Here is a 20,522-nt window from a genome sequence, read left to right as displayed (position 1 = left end):
CTGCCATCTTTCTATACTTAGAAAATTGAGTTACAAAGAAATTGAAAGATGTTTCTTTCACAGTCATATAGGAAGACTGCCACAGAAATGAACTCTGATCTGTTGAGTTTCAGACCAGGTTATAAACTAGACTTCAATTTTCATATTGAGTAAATGTACCCCATTTAACTATTACTCAAACTGTAGATTAACCTCCTGTGCTGATGGCCAGAAGGAGCAGATTTGCATGTAAATCTGGTATCAATTTGTGGAGATTACCTAGTTCCAAGAAATATTATTTCTTTCTATCATGTCAATACTTCTGCCCACAAAAGAGTCTCCGTGCACAGGACATTTTAAATTTGGGGTCCAAAACAGGCTTTCAATTGCTTTGCCAATTTAAAACTCATGAGTATGATTAGACTGTGGCAAAATAGTGACACACAAGTCCAAATTTGTATTTGGCATTGCTGGCAATCAGACTATCACAGGTTCAATAATTTCCAAACTTTCTCCATGAGGTATTAATTGCCTACTCTGAGTTTCAGGCAAGATGTCATCTCCAGGAATGAGCTCTGTTAGACCCTGTAGCTCGGCACTGAGCACCATTTCGGTAGGCTAAGAAAAAAGCTACAGATACATGTACTCAAGACCTATGTTCAGAAACTGCACTGTGCCACTACAGGTTAGGGCTTTCTTAATTCACCTTCAGACATACAGATCTTTCTAAAAGTTCACCACAAAAGGCACTGTGACTCTGAGTATTTGTTTGTGTAAAGTTCACCCCTAGTCATTACATGAGCTAAGAATTATTTCTACTCCTTTTATATGTCATTTTTTCCCCCCCCCTTCTTTTTCTGCAGGCTGTTCAGATAAGGCTTTTCATTGTCATTGTTCGCACTCTACTCTGAATAAGTGGAGTGTATGAAAAAACCAAAATCACAAAAGGACTTGCAAATACTGATGCTACCATTGGACTTGAATTTAAAGTTATCTCACAAGGACAGTACTAACATTTATCCTCCTCTCTGTAGGCCAACAAATTAAAATATTACTTGAAGTCTCAGATCAGTTTCTGCAAGAGCGTTTCGTTTTGACTGATGTCCTCTATTAATATCAGTGATGCTAGTTAGCTTTAAGACACCCCAAAGGGTAGTCAGCTAGTTAAAACTCCACATGAACCTCATGCCAGCTGTCTAGCCCCTTGAAAGTTTTGCTGAGCATTGACAGAAGACCTTATCAATCATTACAACTAAGTGCCTTCAGACTGTCCCTTCTAAGGGAAGTCAGCTGAAGTACCATCTGCTATTTTGCTTTCAAAACTCATTGGTCTCTAAGCCAGCCGCTTCACTTTTGAAATTACATTTCTTTTTCAGGAAAGTGATGGGCTGATGAAGAAAACTTTTTGTTTTAATAATCAGCAGTTTCTATGATGTGACATAATTTTTGCAGTGCTCAGGGCCTTTTACAAATCAAAAGGAATCCAACTAAAACAGTAATTAATGTCAAATGACTAGTCACATACGGTCGTATTTAATTAAAAAGTTCTAATCTTTGATTAAAACTCCTCACACGTTCTTGTGACTGCAAACTGTTGTCTAAAAAGAGAAAGTAATTGGGTACATAATCTATTGTGTCTTCTAACTGACACCTGCTAATTGTCTCAGAAGCAAATGGCAACGATTTAATTTAGAAAGTCAAAAAGTTTATCTTACATGTTAAACAGTTTTTTTTTTGCATTATATTCCTTTACCACATAAGAAAGATCTCTTCCTGAGTGATCTTTATCCCTCTAAGAATTTTCTGCTCTCTAGCAGCATGATTTCCTATAGTAAGTTCAAAAGATATTACTTACTGGACCATTCTTTTAATGTGCAGCTACTGTTTTAAATGCTATTAATCTCTTTTTTTCTTCTAAATATTGAATTATCTGAAGAGTGGATGCTGCAAACAGGTTCTTATACTCATAGCTTACAGGGAGAAATCCAGGAGGAGTAAGCCACAGAAATTATCTCCACAGGAATTCTGGAATTCAGAATTTCAGCTGGTGAAAACTGGCAGCTATAGCCACATTCAGCACTGTATTGAAGGACCTTGCCCTTTTTCCTCATCCTCTTGGGGTCTTAGCTTCAGTACCAGCAGTACAAAAAATACTGTTAAGGCAGAAGTGCCTCAGAGGAAAGAATATTCTTTACCAGCTTCTACTCTTTTTTGCTTTTACTCATCAGTAAAGAGTCTAACTGTGATTTGGCAAAAATTATAGTCACTATTATGTTTGAGTTTATTGCTGAGGTGCGCTTTCTGTCTAGGCTTATGGTTAATCTGCTAGCTGTATTTTTTTTTTCTTTCTGTCTTCTATGGCATGATCATTTGTTGTCTACAGTTTTTCTGAACTAAAATTGTGACACTCCAAATATAGTGGAGTGAAATTCCCAAGAAGTATTTTGTCTGCTTTATGACTTATTTTACCAATATATTAAAAAGCCCTTTGGCATGTTGAATGAAGCATTCTCAGAGAAGAGTGCCACCACTGTCTTTTGACAGCATATGTTTCAAAGCCACATGTAATCCACAGAGCCAACTGGTAGGTGTAGTGTGTCTGCAAGTATATTTTGGTTCTGATGGCTTCAGACACTGGTGAGCTGTGACACATCCAGTCAAAACTACCTACTTGGGCACAGTCATTTTCTTGCAACTCCAAACTTTCTTGCAACTCCAAATACATCTGGACCCACCCTAGTATCAGGCACTGGGATGCTGCCACTGCGAAAGGACCAGTGCTACCCAAATGGTGGTTGTGAAGGTGTCCATGTGGAGTGGTCTGATGGCATCTTCTAACTGAGTTGAGTTCTACAGAGAATTTTAAATCTTCTGAATAGTATCTATTCTTTTTCATCTATAAATTTACAAAGAAAGGAAAGAACTGCTTTCACTGCTGTACAGACAGAGAAACTAGAGTACAGCAAACAGAAAACACCTATCCAAGATCACAGGCCTAATCAATAGTAGATTCAGCAAAATAAACTTGCATCACCTGATTTCCATATTCCTTCTCTACAGTCAAAATATAAAAATAGCTGTCTATCAATACACATGAATGTACAGACAGATAAGTGGATAAGTTATCTAGAAGAAAGCTTTGCGACTTTTTCTACAGTAAGTTGGCTGAAGCATATCAATAGGATAGTACATAAACACAGCAGGAGACTTGACTAAATTTTTTTCTTTTACATAATCAGCCTTCAAATATCTGAATTTGGGCTCCTTGGCCAAATCATCTCTTCTGACTTATCTACAGTATCTTCAGTTATTCATCTTCTGTTCCTTCCTGCTTCATGCCTTCATTATCTCTCACCTGCTGTGACCTCTTAGCCACTGTAACCTTCTTCCCTCTAATCTCTCCTCCAGTCCACTCCAAACACTGTAGCCAAGGTTATCTTTCTTGTTCACAACTTTGATCATGTCAAGTCTTCTCTCAGTCCCTCCGGTGGTTTTCTGTCTCATTACTCTACAAGGTCAAATTTCTCCTCTTCAATTTTGAGGCTTTACAAGAGTCTGCCTTACTCCACAAGTGGACTGAGTCCTCACTCCTTCCTGGCTCTGATACAGTCCTGCTTACTGTGTGTATCCATATATCATGCATGACTTCCTTTTTCTATTCCCAAAACTGTTTACAGTGCCTAAAATATCCTCTCTGCTCTAACCTGCCAACCAACTTAACACTCCTCTTTCATGTTTCTTTGCACATTCTGTGTAAATTTTTTTATGAGTGCTTTGCAGAAAGAGGCATGTTTTTGAAAATATGAGGTGTTTGTGAAGTTGCAGGTATAACAATGAAGTTAACAAAATAATTATGAAATTTACTTCATCCACTTGCATCACACTGTAAATAAATATACAAAGTAGCATTTAAATATATTCATACTAAGTAAACAACAGAAATGTCTCCAATTCTCTTCTCCAGATTTATAGTGCAGCAAAAGAAAGGAATAATGGTTACTATGTGTGAGTCAGATATAATCGACAAATTTGATTTCTTCATCAAATTGACTTTCTTTTAAAGGCTGACCACAACTAGCTGGTACATATTTAAACCACAGCCTGGACTTTATGGTGGAGTAAACTTTTGATTCTCATTAAGAAGTAACCCCTGAAAAATTATATGAGCTCTGTGACTTTCTCACAAGTCTTGAGCCACCATTAATTTTGAAATAAATATGCTGTCTTTCAACAAAATAGCTCCTACTGATAAAACAAACAGGTACACCTAAATCTGTAAAGCACAAAAAAAAAAAAAAAAAAAAAAAAAGAGTTGATCATGGAAAGAAATCATAAAATCATAGGCAAGGCATATAACAATTAAAAATCTTGGGCAAAAGTTTATGGCAGCAGTTTGATTTCTCCCCTCCTTAAAAAACAAAAATAAAAAGCCACAAACACAACAGAACCTTTTATTCCTAGGGGCATTTCAGCTTGTTTATCACACAAATCTTCTCCATAATTCAGCTATTAAGCAACAAGATTCTATAATCTATTGTCAGTTAAATTAATGTTTGTAAATCTTTACTGTTGATGGTATTATAATAGCAGAAGCATCTAAGGGCAACTGCTATCAGTATTATTGATAGAAGCAGTGGGAAATTGAAAGGAAAACTTGCAGCAGCAAATCAGTACTCTTTCTGAAGCAAATGCAGTGTATGTGATAAATTTCTTTTAGTTTAGCTATGAAATGAACTAACAAAAGAAATAACAAAAAAAAAAACCAAAAAACCAACAAAAAACCAACAAAAAACGCAAACAAACAAACAAAAAAAACCTCCACAGCAACAACAAAAAAAAAACCAACAAAAAAACCCCAAACCAATAAACAAACCATGGCCACAAAAGATTTGCATCTTGATATGTAATTAAATTGATTAATTAGAAGTATGCTTCTTAAATATAAGAATACATAGAATAAACATAAGAATACAGACATAATATGTAGACAAATGAGAAAAAAATTCTGTATCTGATGCTACCAAATGTGGGAAAACAAGCCCCCTCTTATTACTTTGATAACAATTTATCAAAGTAATTTGAACAGCAAAAGAGATAAAAATGTGTCATTATAAAATAACGTAGGAATTGATCTCATTGAGAGCTCAACATACAACACTGGTCACAAGCTGCTTAAACTCAGACATGCTTTCACATTTGTGACACAAACTGCACACATCTGGAGACACATGTGAACTTCATCTATCTGCTCTAACAGTGTTGGTAGAAGGGTTTTTTTTTTTTATTCTTTCTTTGAAATATAACAATGCTAGAAATATTGACCCTATAATGAAAACATGTTATTAAATTCAACCACACCTGTTAATGTCAGGTGTAATTGCACTGGTTTTAGTAAAAATGTACCAGACACTCTACTCCCACTTTGTGGTGCTAGTGAGTTAGTGTTGATAATGACCAAATCTAAATATTTTGATTACAAGTACTTTATTTTAAAAAGGAAATTAAAAATTCAAATTCCACTGAAACAGACTATCTTTTCTTTTTCAGTATATCTCTGAACAAAATTGAAGCAGAATTTCAATGTGGCAGCCAAGTATATTTACATATTTAATTTTAAATAATTTACATTACCTTTTAATAGGATAATTGTTTACTGGCTGGTATGGCAGAAGTTCTTACAAATTAGTAATCCCAAATTAAAATCATTGTTGTGCTCACCTATACTATGATTTTAAAAATCACTTCTGAGTACCATGGTGTGTACTTTTGCTGTCTCCATAGTGAATAGCAAAAATACTATAGGGAGGGAGGGAGGGAGGGAGGGAGGGAGGGAGGAAGGACGGAAGAAGTGGCAGAAGGAAGGAAGTGGCGGGAGGAAGGGAGGGAGGGAGGGAGGGAGGGAGGGAGGGAGGGAGGAAGGACGGAAGAAGTGGCGGAAGGAAGGAAGTGGCGGGAGGAAGGAAGGGAGGGAGGGAGGGAGGGAGGGAGGGAGGGAGGGAGGGAGGGAGGGAGGAAGGAAGGAAGGAAGGAAGGAAGGAAGGAAGGAAGGAAGGAAGGAAGGAAGGAAGGAAGGAAGGAAGGAAGGAAGGAAGGAAGGAAGGAAGGAAGGAAGGAAGGAAGGAAGGAAGGAAGGAAGGAAGGAAGGAAGGAAGGAAGGAAGGAAGGAAGGAAGGAAGGAAGGAAGGAAGGAAGGAAGGAAGGAAGGAAGGAAGGAAGGAAGGAAGGAAGGAAGGAAGGAAGGAAGGAAGGAAGGAAGGAAGGAAGGAAGGAAGGAAGGAAGGAAGGAAGGAAGGAAGGAAGGAAGGAAGGAAGGAAGGAAGGAAGGGAGGGAGGGAGGGAGGGAGGGAGGGAGGGAGGGAGGGAGGGAGGGAGGGTCTTGTTTAGGATATGACAATATCTGTTGTTTAGCCCATGGGTCTCAGTTTCCTTGTTACTGCGGAACACAGCAGCTTTCCATTTAACGTTCCAATTTTCTCCCTGTATGATTTTCAGTGATGTGACATTTAGAAGGGATGACAAAATCTCAATACTTGTTTATTCCATAGGTCAATATTCCAAATAGTTGTCTTGATGCATTAGAAATGTTAGCTGCATTACTGTTAATATTGACACCTGATATTTACTTCACAGAAGTAAAAAAGGTCATGTTTTCATCATATCTTCCTTCCTAATTAATTGCATAAATATGTTTCATACTGGAAAAGACCTGTTAAATCCAATGAGAATTTGTTCTGTTCAGAAGGGTAACTCCTAGGCCTTGGTTATATTATGGCCAACTATGAAGAGATGTAATAATTTTAAATTCATGCCATTAATGAACAGTAAGTACCCCAAGATATTGGTATTTGTTTAACTCTGTGTATTAACCATCTTTGTTCCCTTTATGTAATACGGTGTGACCACTAATTATTGTCATTTTCCTTTTTTGGTCCACTGACTGGAAGGACAATGTATTAGAATCTACCGGAGAGCATCCACAGCTCCAACTCTAAATGAACATATTGAAAAAGAATTATGTCTCCAAACAGAATAAAGAGATTAATATTCAAAGTTTAGTTACTTAGTAGGGGCCTACACTTCGTGTATGTGGGGATTTAGTGATGTATTGTTTAGATCTGCCAGGGGTAATTTTGTATTGTACCTTATTTTAAAATCTTTGAGCTAGACAGCATAGACAATAATTCAATGTCTTTGAGGTCTTTCAAAATCCTCCTGTGAATTTTTAACATTTTTCTTTCATGCATTTACTCTATGATAAGTGGCTTTTCAGGGGTCCAATTCCCTTGGGACTGTAGCCAGTTGCTTGAGAAAGTTGCTGTTTACTACAGGACAATAAACAATGGCCCCTGTTTGTGAATTCTTTCTCATAAAGTCTGTAAACCAAAGAGCTTGCTACATGAAATGCTTTAGAAAAGTCACAAGAAAAGCTTTAGAATTCTCACTTATTAGTTAAAAAAAAAAAAAAACCAAACAAACCAAAAACAAAAAACCCCAACAAACTCCTTGAAAAAGTTGTGATTAAAACTTCACTAATTGTTTTTCTTTAGAAATTCAGTTGCATGAGGACTTGTGTGATTTTCACATCATATAAACCAAATGATATGAGGATGATCACACAGGTGAAGGCTGAAATCTGGTTATGCTTTGATGAACTTTTACTCGGAAAATGCAATAAGTAGCTACTTGGTCTACAAGAGAAGGATCAGGACTACAGTCATAATACCATAGAGACAATCAATGTCTGCTGAAGAAGTGAATACTATACTAACATGACTACAGCCTTTAAAAATCAGAGACAATGATCAGGAACACTACATGAGAGAAGAAAACAGCAAAGCAATTGAAAATGCAATTCTTCAGCAGTTTTCTATATGATTATGTATTGTAATAAGTGTTCAATAATGTCTGAATTAAGATATTTTTGTGACCTAATACATTTCATACAGTTTGACACCTCATACTAGCAATTTTTTTATCTTTCTTGTAGTTGTATGTGGTCTCCAACACACAGGTTTTTCGATAGACATTCATCACTGTAGGATGAGCACATCTAATACTAGTGCACCAAGCACTACAAACTAATCTACTTTAATTTTGTTCTGGCACACTTGCTTGAAAGAGAAGTGTGTGACCTGCTTCATCTTTATAAATTAAAATTACCTACATACAAATTTTGCATATAATTTCATTAAAGCAAGCTAAGTAAAGAGAAAGCCTTGCAACTGAAGCAGAAACTTGCTGAGGTGTAAAACGGTCATTGTTTCTCATGGAATTTCATTCCACTGTATCGAGCCTGTCCACTAAAGATGTCAGTCCCTGTGCAGATAAACTGTATTTATGACTGTTCTAATGAGACAAAACCCCAAAACTGTCAACCAGTCGTCAGAAAGGACTTGGTCTTTTTGATACCCTGAGTCATTAAACACCTTCAAACAAGGCTGAGATATTGAACTTGCCTGGTGGACTCTGAGACAGGCTTTGTGCCCTGACAGGTCAGGTGGCAGCGAGCACTATGCATGCCCTGCAGTACCCAGGCAGACAGAGTTTTCCAGGCAGTGAAGGTATGTTTAGAGCATTACATAAACAAGGATATAAGTGATCCTGATCATCACTCACCATAACTAAATGGTGCGCTCTTGTGCCTTAGAGATGCTTACATGTGCTTAGTTTGTCTTTTCAAATAAGTTTTTAATTAAAAAAGCAAATTTTACTTCTTCGGTAAAGATTTAAAGAACAATCCTGCAAAAAGCATTTCATTTAGGTTCGATACAAGTTACTGCATGTTAAACAGAAATTAGCTATTAAGAAATACAGAGCAAAACAAGGATAAAAAACCTAATTATATAGTCTCTACATCTAAATAAATGTATTTAAAATATCTATGTTGTTTTGGTAACATAACTGACTCATTAGCTCTAAATTAAATACCTATAGTGTAAAACAAATCTTACCTTAAAACATTACCCCTCCCAATATAGGAGACTCTCCTTTATACACCACAGTGGGCACATTTAGTGAAACAGGCAAATGGCAGAAGTTAGCCCTTTAAATATTTAATGCCTCTGCACATTAAATAAAACTGTCTGCAACATATATTTTGTAGTGATTTATTTGCAATTCAGATGTTCTCTCTAGATGTATGTAGAACCGTTAAGTCTGCTAACAATTTTAGAAATTATAATAAAACCAAAAATTGTAGCAATTCATTTATGTTAATTTACTGACACCAAACTCCTCAGGGCAGCAGCCATGAATACACTTTCTTATGTAAAACTAAACATGTTTTGGTACCTAACACATCAACATTAATGACAGAAATACTACCCAAGATTTATATTTGCATAGATTTCTTTGTTTGTTTGTCTTACTTTATTTTTTGCATCCAGCAAATGCATTTTTTTAAAGAGTTAAAAAAATTGTTTTATGTCCTCATCATTAAGATGCCTTAAAGGACCAAATTTCCAGGACATGGACATTAAACAATTAAAAAAAAAATCAAGCCTGTTTAATTTGTCTTTATTAAAGATAGAAAAAATCACTAAGCGTTTTTAGTGGTCTCAAAGATACAGTATTTCATATTTTAATTTTAGGATCTGTTTTTGTTTTTGCAGCAGGTTTAGGATATTTTAAATGTTAATTTTGCACCTTGGTTATTACATTCTGTTCTGGCTTTTTTATAGCACTGGCTTCTGACTAATCACTTATGACAAGACTGTAAGACAACAGTTTGCCTGCAGAAAGGGAGATGTATAGCAGAACCATCCCAGGAGCAAACAGAGAAGGGAATTATGACTTTTAGAAACATTATTTCCTCTCTCGCTTAACCCTGGCTCTAAGGGGGGCAGAAACCCCTACTGCTCTGTGCTGGCAGCCAACTGTCAGTTCAGCTTATCTCAGATGGCCAATGTGTTGAGAGGATGAAGCCAAAGTCCTGCATGGCCTTGAGCACCAGCTGCCAATGCCCCATCAGGACAGGGACCAGTGGCCCCTCACAGGCTGCTGTCATCACTCCAGCTTTTGCTGTGACCTGAAGTCACACTAGCCCAAGCCAGGAAGCAAGCCCTCAAGTCTCCCTTATTTTCCTGCACAGTGGGGATAAGAGTATTTGACAATCCTATTTGGTGATTATGCCACTGAAACCAGTATAGATACCTCAATCTGGTAGTCAACCAAGGCAAAACAATCATCTCCTACCTCATTACGTAGTTGTAGATATACTGGACACATTGGGCAAGAACCTCATTTTGCAATTCCTGAGAGCAAATTTCTCATAGGTGGGCCCCTCCCTGGATTCTCTCTTGCCATCAGGAGATGAAAGGGAGCTTCGTACAAATAAATGGCTCGTGTTGCACCTACAGATGTGTCAAACGTTGAAAACCTCATGCTCTAGACAGCCTTGCCTTGCTGCTAATTGGTATGTTTTTCTTTAAAAAGTGAAGATTCTAACCTTTTACTTGACAGATATGTGGGCAAAATGCCACACAACATTTTGAAAGCTTATCTATAGTCTGCTGTTTACAAGTCTTGTTTATGTTGGAGCTTACACAGGAGTATACAAATGAAAAGGGTTAGTAGAAACAAAACTGGATGGTTGGTTTCAATAGATGTGTAAACTGGCAAAGAAATGTTTCTTTGCCAGCTTACACATCTATTGAAACCAACCATCCAGTTTTGTTCCTACTACAAAAAGTCTAAAGATGTTGCTCCCTTTTAAAAGGCATACAAATGTAACACTTGACTGAACAGATTTTTTTAAAAATCATAATTTATTCCTAGTTGTGTCCCTTTACTTTTGGGATGGGGTGCAAAGACAGTTTCATTACCTGTTTTGGGTTCTTTGTTTTTACTTTAGGTTTTGGTTTTTTCCTTCTAATCTTCTGAAATTGCAGCTAGGAGAGAGTAAATGGGATTCCATCTCTCTGAGAGATTTAGCAACAGAATTGTTTACAGAGTTGCAATCAGTCATGTTTAAAGTAGAGCTACTAACTGCATAACTAAATAAGGGAATACTCTGGAAACAAAAGAAAGGGTTGTATAACAGGTAAATTTAGCTTGAAGAATCTTGAGTGTCCAATGTATAAGAAATTTCATACACCCTTAGAAGAGTTTGAAATTTTGTCAGGGGGTGCAAAAATGCTAGCTTAGAAAAACCAAAATGAAAAAGAAAAAAAAAGGAAATAACTAATTACCAGAAATCTGGCTTAATTCCTTTGTTGTTGCTGTTCTTGTTACTGGTTTTGTTTCCACTATGAACTTTATCTCCTACAAATTGATACACACAGATTACTTTGCGCTTAAAGTTCAGGCTTACTCTCTTCAGGGAACTGGAATTTGATTTCCAGGTGCACTTTGGATTCAGAAGTTTTAAAGTTTTATCTTCATCCACCTGCGGAGTAATTGTAAGAATATTGGCAGAGGTGAATTTCTGTGGATCAGGACTACCTAATACTTTACATGTGAATTATTCTGGAGTCTTCCTCAATCTTCTGCTTTCTACCAATACTGGAAGGTGGCAGCATCAGCTCTGAAGACACTGGTCTTCCTTCACATGAAAATTGTGGATGTTCACATGTCTGACTGATGTTACAGTTTTCAATCTCTAAGCAGTGCTTTGTGAGGAAAAGTGATGCAAAGTGAGCTTTACCACACTTCCTTGGCTACAGCCACTAAATATTAGCTCCTAAGAAATTGTAATACAGAAATACTAGAAAAGAGATGAGATTCAGAGACATGCTGTATTGAGAATTTCAGTGAATTCCAATGTATTCATTACTATTAAAATATTAATATAATATAATTATATTCTTAGGGACCTTCCTACATAAGAAGCATGAGAAATATCTGGTAGCTTTCTTAGATGTTGTTAGGTCACTAATTTTGTCTGATAAATTGTTCTTTTTAATGAAGAGAAAGAAAATATTTGTTCCATATCAAATCTCACTGAGAATAACCTTAAAGGTAAGATATTTTTCTTAGAGTTCCAGCACATGACTTTGCCCTTAAACTGCTCTCATAAAATATATTTAACAAGAATTTAAAGGTCTTTTATTTATCAAGAATTTAAGATTAGGGTCTCCATTTTCTTTGATTTCCCTGATCTTTCATATAATCAGATATGTCTGGAAAAGTTACTTTGACTACAAAGGCCTATAGTGACAGAACAAGGGGGAATGGCATTAAAATGAAAGAGGGTATGTTCGGGTTAGGTATTAGGAAAAAAATCTTTAAGAGTTAAGGGGTATTGGGTACAGGTGGCCCAGAGAACTTGCTGACCCCCATTCACTAAAGCAGTCAAGGCCTGGATGGATGGGATTTTGAGCAACCTGATCTAGTGAAAGGTGTCTGTGCCTATGGCAGGGGTGTTGGAACTAGATAATTTTAAGGTCCCTTCCAGCCCAAATCATTCTGTGATTCTATAATTTTGGCTTCTCCAACGTTGTCCTCTATCAGTACTTCTGTCTGGAAAATAGGAATCATTTAGCCAGATCTTTGAGTTTGGTCTGCTTCTACCTTTTCCTTAAAGCTAGCACTATCAGCACTCCCAAGAAAATTTTAAATCTCAAAGATGAGATTCTACCCAAAGCAAAGCTTGATAAAACATCCAAAGTTAGAATAGAAAAGGAGCAGATGAACACCCACTGGCTCATGCTGATGTAAGATGCCAGGTCTTCTTGTCCATGCATGGTCCCACTCTGGCAGCTCTGCAGGTTTGCAGATTATGCACAGTCCACTCCCCAAAGCCAAGAAAAGATTCTCTTTCCTTCCCTTCTCAGACTTATATAGCAGTTCTGTTCCCTGCTTTTCTCAGCATTTATTGGAGTTCCTGCTCACTCTTGATTTTGTTTTCTTTCCCCCTTCCTCCTTCTCCTTTTTTATCTCACATTACCAGAAATTTCTTTATTTGACCATTCCCAAGGAAGACACAATATTTCCAGAGTGCAGCCTAAGCCAAAGGGGAACAGGACAAAAAAAAATTGTCCCGTCCTGCCACATAATCTTTAAAAGACATAGGAGACATTAACCATTAGCAATAACTGCAATCAAATTAATTCCATCTACTAAACCAAGTATTTAATAAAATTATGTTTATAAATGTTTAAACAAATATTTAAATGATTATATTAATGACAGGTCTATGTGTTCCAAACCCTAACAAACTTGTCATAAAGAATTCACAAAACAGGTTTTCATCAGTGAAGTACTTCATTATTCAGTGAAGTAAATCATATTGTTCATCTCTATATGGTTTGATGTAATTTACTGTGCAAACAAAAATTGTCAGGTTTGAGAAAAATCCATACAATATTTGCTTCAGAAAAGTTTTTAAATGCTTCAGAGAATATCCTTTATTTGAAAACACAGATATTTCCTTTTCTTTTTCACAAGATCTAGTGTCTGTATTTACAGTGTATTCCTATCTCACTGGTACTGGCAGTGTGTGCATTATGTTAACATGCCAAGTCATACGATCCTATCACTATGCCATATCCTAACTCCAGCACTAGCATCATGTTATAATCAAATGGCTAAAGCATTTTATTTTAAAATGTTTTTGTTTTTAAAGGAGGCTATGCAAGTAAAAACACCAGCCCCCTTGACCATTATCTGAGTGTCTCTGTCTCTTCATCATTCTGCCCAGCAACTCTGTGAGCTACTGGACAATTTCAATCAAATTTGCAAATTGTTTAAAGGTGGTTTTAGTTTAAATTTCATTTCAGTGCATGGGTATGTATGCAATATAAATTGATACCCAGAGAGAAGTAAAGGTAGCTGTTGTACCTTTCCAGGCAGCTGTTGCCTAGCCCAGCAGCATGTCCCTCTCAGCCAGCCACTCATAGCTGCAGGGCAACCATCAGACACAGGAGGAATCTGGTAGCAGTGACAGAGAGAAAATTAAAAGCCACACCTGTAGGAAACCAGTTTTCAGTATTTCAATTGCTCTTAAAGAAATTGTTTTTAAAAAACTCATTAAGAAAACTTCTTAGTCTGTTTGAAACATGCTGGGTTTTATCTCAGTGTGCCCTGTTTTCACTGTAATAAAAAAGCAAAAAATGTTTCTGTATATTGTACTAAATAATAATTAAATAATGTGTCTGAAAAAAGGCATAAGAATACACATCCTAAGACCTCACATCTGGCATAAAACTCACCCTTTCTGTAAGCCAAATAAACACTTGTGGGTGCATGTTTTTTTCTGTTTCCAAAATTACACAGGTACAACTGTAACTATAATATTCCCAGCTACATAGAAGCCATAGGTATCAAGTCTTCCAGTGAGAATTTCACACTTAGTTCCTATTCACTAATTCCGTTTGCCTGAAGCCTTTTAAATAGTCCTGGGCTCAGCTTCAGCAGCCTTTTCCTACTCCTCTTTCTTCTTGGGTCCTATCCTCCCATCAGCCCACTAACATCATTTGCAGACACCCTCTCTTGCCTTTACCTACTGCCCTGTTATTTTGTATTCCCTTTCTCAGCAATTCTCTCTTCAACCTGTCTTGCTTGTGAGGTGTGACCTCACAATTAAATTGACATAAATCTGCTTACATACAGAGCAACAAAAGGGGTTTTATTTGTTGTTCTGTTACAACTTTGAAACAATACTAACAAACAGAAAGAATGTCATTTTAGTCTATGCAAGTTGTACTACTTTGCTACTATGGGATGGATCAAATCAGTGGAACGGTTTCTAATGATTTGAGTTTCTGGACAGTACTTCTCTTACATTTCTCTAGATGCCATGTAATTTCTATTTTGAATTGTTATTTTAATACATTTAATACTACTGCTACCAAAAAAAAAAAAAATCTTGCCATACCACAATTTGTTCATCACCACAATTTGTTGATCATCCTTTTAGTCTTTTTAAAAGAGAAACAGATTTTGTACATTTTAATCCTCAAACATAGTATGATCTTAATGACTGCATATTTTTAACAGTTCATTTACCTCATTTTCAGATTCTGCAAGAACGCTTGATGACTACAATTTAGTTAGATGCTTTCTACTCTTTAAGAATATCACCACTGACACCTTAAACACACCCACATCTCATCTTTGTTACTAAAAAGAAGCTGACCTGAGGAAATGTCTTCATTTTCTATGAGTATTAAAGTACAAAAATATAATTTCTCTGAAGTACTTTTTGGTTTATAGCTATGGCTAAATAATAGGCTGGACAGTTTTGTCATGGCTTCCTCACACAGGTAAAGCATGTTTGTTTATTAGCAGGTAATTGTCTTATATATGGATTACTTGTTCCTCAAATTTGCTCCTTGGCCTTGCTAATTTTACATCTTTCTATTGTTCTCAAGCTGATTGGATTTACGCTTTCTCAATGATACATTTTAGGCTCAAATAACTTAAACACTGAACCTTGACATTTAACTATATTGATCTTTTCCTTGCCTTCCTATTTTCTTTTAGTTGTTTAGGGATTATTTGTTCTGAGACTTCTGTGCTATGCTTAAGCACCCTCCACACCAAGACAACAGATTTTCATTTCAACAATTCTGACTGAGGGTATTTCTTATTTATTTCCTTTTTTTATTTTTTTGAAAAAGAAAAGTTTACCTGTCTTTGCTAAAGACAGAATAATAAAGTATTGGATTTCAGCATGAACACTTCACAAAAAAAAGACTGAATACTGTTGTCATGTTTTCAATAAATTAAAAAAAAATGTTTGGAGATGTGTTCTGTTACTACTTGTTAGTTAGGTTAACATCACACTATAGCTTCCAATAAACAAACAGAGTATTTAAAAGTAGCATTCTAAAGAATAATTTAACTCCACACATAGTTAATTGTTAGGGCTGTTATATTGGACTTTGTTCCTCTGTTGAGCTTCTCCTTCACAGAGTATTTAATGTGCTTTTATTGATCTGGCAGACAGTACAAGTCTTCTATATGTGTATTTCTATTAGATAGGATTTGTGATTTTTCTATGTATTAGCCTCTCCACAGACCAGCTTTCTCTCCAAGTTGATAATAAGGACTTTTTTATTTTGTTTTCTTTTTTGTTTGCTTTTTCAGCAACAAATACAAACTATATATTCCAAATACAGTGACATGGCAAAACATATAGGTATTACTTGCATTCATTTGCATTACCATCATACATTTAATTTCCAACTCTTCTTTGTGAAAAATACAATTTCTGATGAGTTAATATGAAATTATTATGCCAGTCTAAGCTATCAAATATGTAATGTGTGCTAAAAATTGACGAAAAAGTATTATAGATATACTGTAAAATCATCGAACTAATAAAATATTCATTACTTGCACAGGTGGATTAAAATCAATAAATGCCATTTTGTTCTTATAAACTGTCTGATGCAACAAACATCAGCCTGACAGATGCATGTATTCATATGCAGGCACGATTTTTTAATGTGTAATTTACCAGTTAGGCACCTAAGTCTTTATTGGGTTTAAGAGCCACAATTTGTAAAGATGTGAAGATGGCATGATTTCCAAGAAATCATTAGAAATAATAATCAGCCATACCTGAGAATGAGTATTAACATGCAGCTCTGCTGAACTTAACACCACAAAACCAAAGTGACTTGTAGAGCAAGGAGTTTCATTTATCATTATCACCTGGCACTCAGTCAGAGGTTTGAAGAACCAGTGCTAGTGTTTCAGATTTTATTTTTCCTCTAAGTATTCCATGCATGTCGTTGGTATCAATGGATTGTTGTAAGCTGCAAGATGTTTGATAAAAAATACAGACTTTACAAGCAAAGACTCCATTTACTTGTATAAAGGGTTATATAGTTTTTCCCTTAATTCAGAGTCCCAAGTACTTGTTTTACAAACTGCAGAGTGCCCTCAAATGTATTGAATTCATTGTGGAGTCAGAGTATTTATTGTGTAATGCTGAGTCATATAAAAAAAAAAAGTACTCACCAAGGTGGAGGAAAAAAAAAGTGATGAAGACACTAGCCTCCTCAAAAAAAAAAAAAAAAAATCCTGGGTTTCAAGACTGTTTTTTAAAGTAAACATGAGAAACACTGTCAGACATATATTACATAGTATATGCCACCGTAGTACTTTTTTTTTTTTTTTACTCCTGCTGGTGTTTTCATGCTCTGAAAGGAAACTAGTGTTACCACATGCATGCACACTTAGGCACAGCGCATAGCCCACGGTATGTATGTACACAGATACACACCCGCCCCACAGGATGCACGCACACGGGATATACCCCAAATGCAGCAGTACCTCTGGCACGCTAGAGGGAGCCAGTACATAATTGCAATGACCCTTTTCCCCCCACCCTCAATTAGCAGAACTGGCGTGGAAAAATCTCTGGACATCCTGAGATATCCTAAAGGTTTGGCATAAGCAGCAGAAGAAGGAGAGGAAAGCAGAGGACTCAAGCTGCAGTCAGCCGAGGCCTCCTGATAGCTCAGGGGCTTACGCTGGTGTTTGTTCCACTTTTAATATTATGCTGCTTTCATAGGGAACTTCTCCAAATACGTGACTTAGCCGGGCACGCCAAATTCCCTCAGCCAATCTGAAGCCCTCATGCAGAAAGCAAAGCCCATTTTGTAAACATATCCTTTATTTCATCTGTCCGTCGCTCTCACACAGAAAGTTGGCTCGGCTGAGAGTAGTGGTTTTCTGCTGCCACTAATGTATGCACAGTTTATTTATACACTGCATTTTAACACGGCATTAGCTCTATAACGGTTACCAGCAGACTCGCTCTGGACGGCAAACTATCTGTTTCACAGCTACAAAGAGGTCCTCAGGACGAGAAGACGGGTCTGGAAAAAACACTCATTTGAATTTATAAATCTGCAAGACTTTTTCCAAGTCATATTATATTTATGGACATAATAACTCAGGGCTGAAGGTTATTCTATTGAGCAAGGCAAACGAGCAGCTGTCTTAATTGACTCTTAAGAGACACTCCTAAAATATTTCAGGAGCGTCTTATAAGTGCTCCAGAGTTTATTTTCTTCCTGGTTTTTGGTTGTTTTATTTTTTTTTAATTTTTTTTTCCTCTTTTCCCCTAAATGATTCTTGCTACTTACACGCTCGTCACAAATGGTAGCTTCATTTCCGTACGCACGGGTCGAGACCGGCCCTCCGGCAATCCGAGCACGCACCTTTCCAGCCTCAGTCCCCCCGCCACCGCCGCCCCCGGCCGGAGCCTCCCTTGCGCTCCGGGGGCGGGCGCTGCTGCGGCCCCCGGCCCCTCACGGCGCGGCTGTCGGCGCCCGGCGCCCCGCTCCCCGCCGGCAGGGGATGCGCTCCCGCCCTCGGGAACTGCCCCTCAGGGAGAGCGAGACCCGCTCGGGGCGGCTCCCGCGAGGCCGGGCGGAGGTGGCGGGGGTGTCCCCCCACGCACAGCCCCTTCTCTCGCCGCGCATCCCCGGCCCGGCGGCCACTCGGGGGCCGCGCCGCGCAGTCAAGTCCTCGCCCTCGCAGTGCTTCGGGCGAGTTCGGGAGCGCCGCGACCCCCCCCGCTTCCCCACCCGTCAGCGCGGAGGACTTGTTAACACGTCTTACAAATAAACAAATAAGGGGGGCGGGGAGGCAGGGGCGAGGACGCGGCCGGGTGAGGACGCGGCGGGGCCGGCGGGGGCCGGGGTCGCGGCGCTGCGGCGCGCGAGCGGCCAGACACCGCAGCCCGCGCGAGCCGCTCGCGCGCCCCGCGTCCCCCTCGGAGCCGATCTAATCAATGACACCCAGCGCCCGCCGCGGCCCCGCCCCACGCGCGCCCCGCCGCCCGCCTCCTCCCATTGGCCGGGCCGCGCCGGGGCCGGCCGGCGCCGCCGCCGCCCATTGGCTGGCGGGGAATCCGTATCAATGTTTAAGCCGCGGCGTGAGGTGAATAGAGGCAGTCGGAGAGCGGCGCTGGGCGAGCGCGGCGCGGCGCGGCGGCCCCGCGAGTGCTGCAGTGAGGGAGGCGAGGAGGGGGGGAGAGAGGGAGAGAGAGAGAGCGAGGCAGAGCGCGGCTCCAACTGTTGAATTTTCACTGAATTCTCTACTTACCTGCGGGCGGCTGGTGAAATGGATCTGGTTTATCGGGGATCGGCGTTCGCTCCGCGTGCTGCCTGGCTAAGACTGGCGACCGTCTGTTTGCAAGGGGCCACCCATCAATGAGGCAGAGAAGAATAATTGTTTTTTCTTCTTTTGCGTTTGAAAGCCTCCCTGCCACACGTTGCAGAATTAACTGTGTACTTTGGGTCCGGACTCAAATAAAGGAGAAAAAACAGTGCAGAACTGAGACTCGGAACTAGATCTGTGAGCTATGTATTGGAAACCTATGTTTTTATTGCTTTTTTTTTTCTTTTAATGTGAAAGATCTCTGATTTATTTCACACATAACACTGAGGAAAGGTGGTTAAAAACACTCAGCAAAGCAGGAGACAGACGCGCCTCTGTGCCAGTGAGTGGATAACAGCCTTGTTTTCCTGATCCTCAGTCTCCCGGAGAAAGAGGTATAGTAAAAGTGTAGCTGGATCCGACACCCCCACCTTCTCTTTTTTTTTTTTTTTCTTCTTTCTTCCCTCCTCCCTCTCCAAAATATAAATCTGATTAATTTCTTTCCTGTCTATAGAGTGAGTCAGAGAAGCGTTAGGAAGAAGCTGCAACTAATGTCTGTGAAGGGAGGAACATGAGGCGATAGTGAATGTGATTTGTTCCGCTGGATCTGACTCATCCAAGCAGATTGAAACACCTGCATTTCTGGATTTGCCATTCTTTTATTTCAGGTTGTTAAAAGAACCTGAAATAATATTTTGCTACCCTTCCCCAGTATTTACCTATACACCGTATCACTAGGCAAGGTGTGTATCAGAGAGGGGGAACGCATCTGGCATTGCTGCCGCTCTTCTCCCCTGTACCAAGATGCTCAGAGAGACTGTTAAAGCTTTGAAAGGACTGCAAAAAATGCATCACACTGATCGCGGAACTGCATAGCTTTTAATATAAGCGAATTAATCGATTAAAAGATCTCCCACTTTATTCATCGCAAGGATTGTTTTTCCTCCTCTTCTCACCTCCCCTAAATGAAGAGGGCTAGGCGGCAGTGTCATTGGAAGGAGACGCTGAATAGAAAGAAAAGAGAGGCACTTGATAGCGCAGCCCTGTGAATACAGAGACTGTTTCCCTTTTAGCGAGAGACTAAGAAAGAGAGAGAGAGAGTGTGTGTGTGTGGTGGCTTTTCTTTCTCCCCCCGCCCTCCCACCTCCTCTCTTGCTTTTTTTTTTTTTTTTTTTTTTTAATCTATGCGTCCAGCTATGGGTTGCCTGTTGCTTTCCTCTCGGCTGGAGAGAAAAGCAAACTGGAATTAAACTGCATCGAGAAAAGTGCAGCTTCTCAGACACGCATACGCACACACGCATAGATACACGGAGAGAAAGGATGTGGTGGTGGCGGCGGCTACTGGCCTGTCTTAAAGAAACCCAAGTGTGCTGCTGATTGAGCACGGTCTGAGCTTTCTCTCAAAATATATATTTACTGCTAGTGATGAAGGTCAACTGGTGGGTTTCTTAATTTTTTCACCCCAAAAGGACGGGTGGGAGGCT

General features: G+C 38.8%; 1 protein-coding gene and 1 long non-coding RNA gene across 8 annotated transcripts in view; one reads left to right on the top strand and one right to left on the bottom strand.

Annotated features, from left to right (window-relative positions):
* The window catches only part of LOC135293951 (uncharacterized), a 71,018-nt gene extending 52,477 nt beyond the window's left edge, over window positions 1-18,541 (bottom strand). For all 3 annotated transcript variants that reach the window (XR_010356073.1, XR_010356074.1, XR_010356072.1), the window contains exon 1: window positions 18,021-18,541. This is a non-coding gene — a long non-coding RNA (uncharacterized LOC135293951). The remainder of the gene's footprint in view (window positions 1-18,020) is intronic.
* A 286-nt stretch (window positions 18,542-18,827) lies between these two features.
* PCDH17 (protocadherin 17) overlaps window positions 18,828-20,522 on the top strand; it is an 89,766-nt gene continuing 88,071 nt past the window's right edge. For 4 of the 5 annotated variants that reach the window (XM_064408653.1, XM_064408652.1, XM_064408655.1 and 1 more), the window contains exon 1: window positions 18,828-19,433. The gene's annotated coding sequence lies outside the window, so the exon portion shown is untranslated. Of the gene's footprint in view, window positions 19,434-19,552; window positions 20,478-20,522 lie in introns of all 5 variants that reach the window. The other variant, XM_064408654.1, reaches the window with a different exon arrangement.

The sequence above is a fragment of the Passer domesticus genome, chromosome 2 (genome assembly GCF_036417665.1).
Source record: "Passer domesticus isolate bPasDom1 chromosome 2, bPasDom1.hap1, whole genome shotgun sequence".
NCBI classification, from domain to species: domain Eukaryota; kingdom Metazoa; phylum Chordata; class Aves; order Passeriformes; family Passeridae; genus Passer; species Passer domesticus.
The sequence above is the reverse complement of the archived record's forward strand: the minus strand, read 5'-3'. Positions and strand labels throughout refer to the sequence as shown.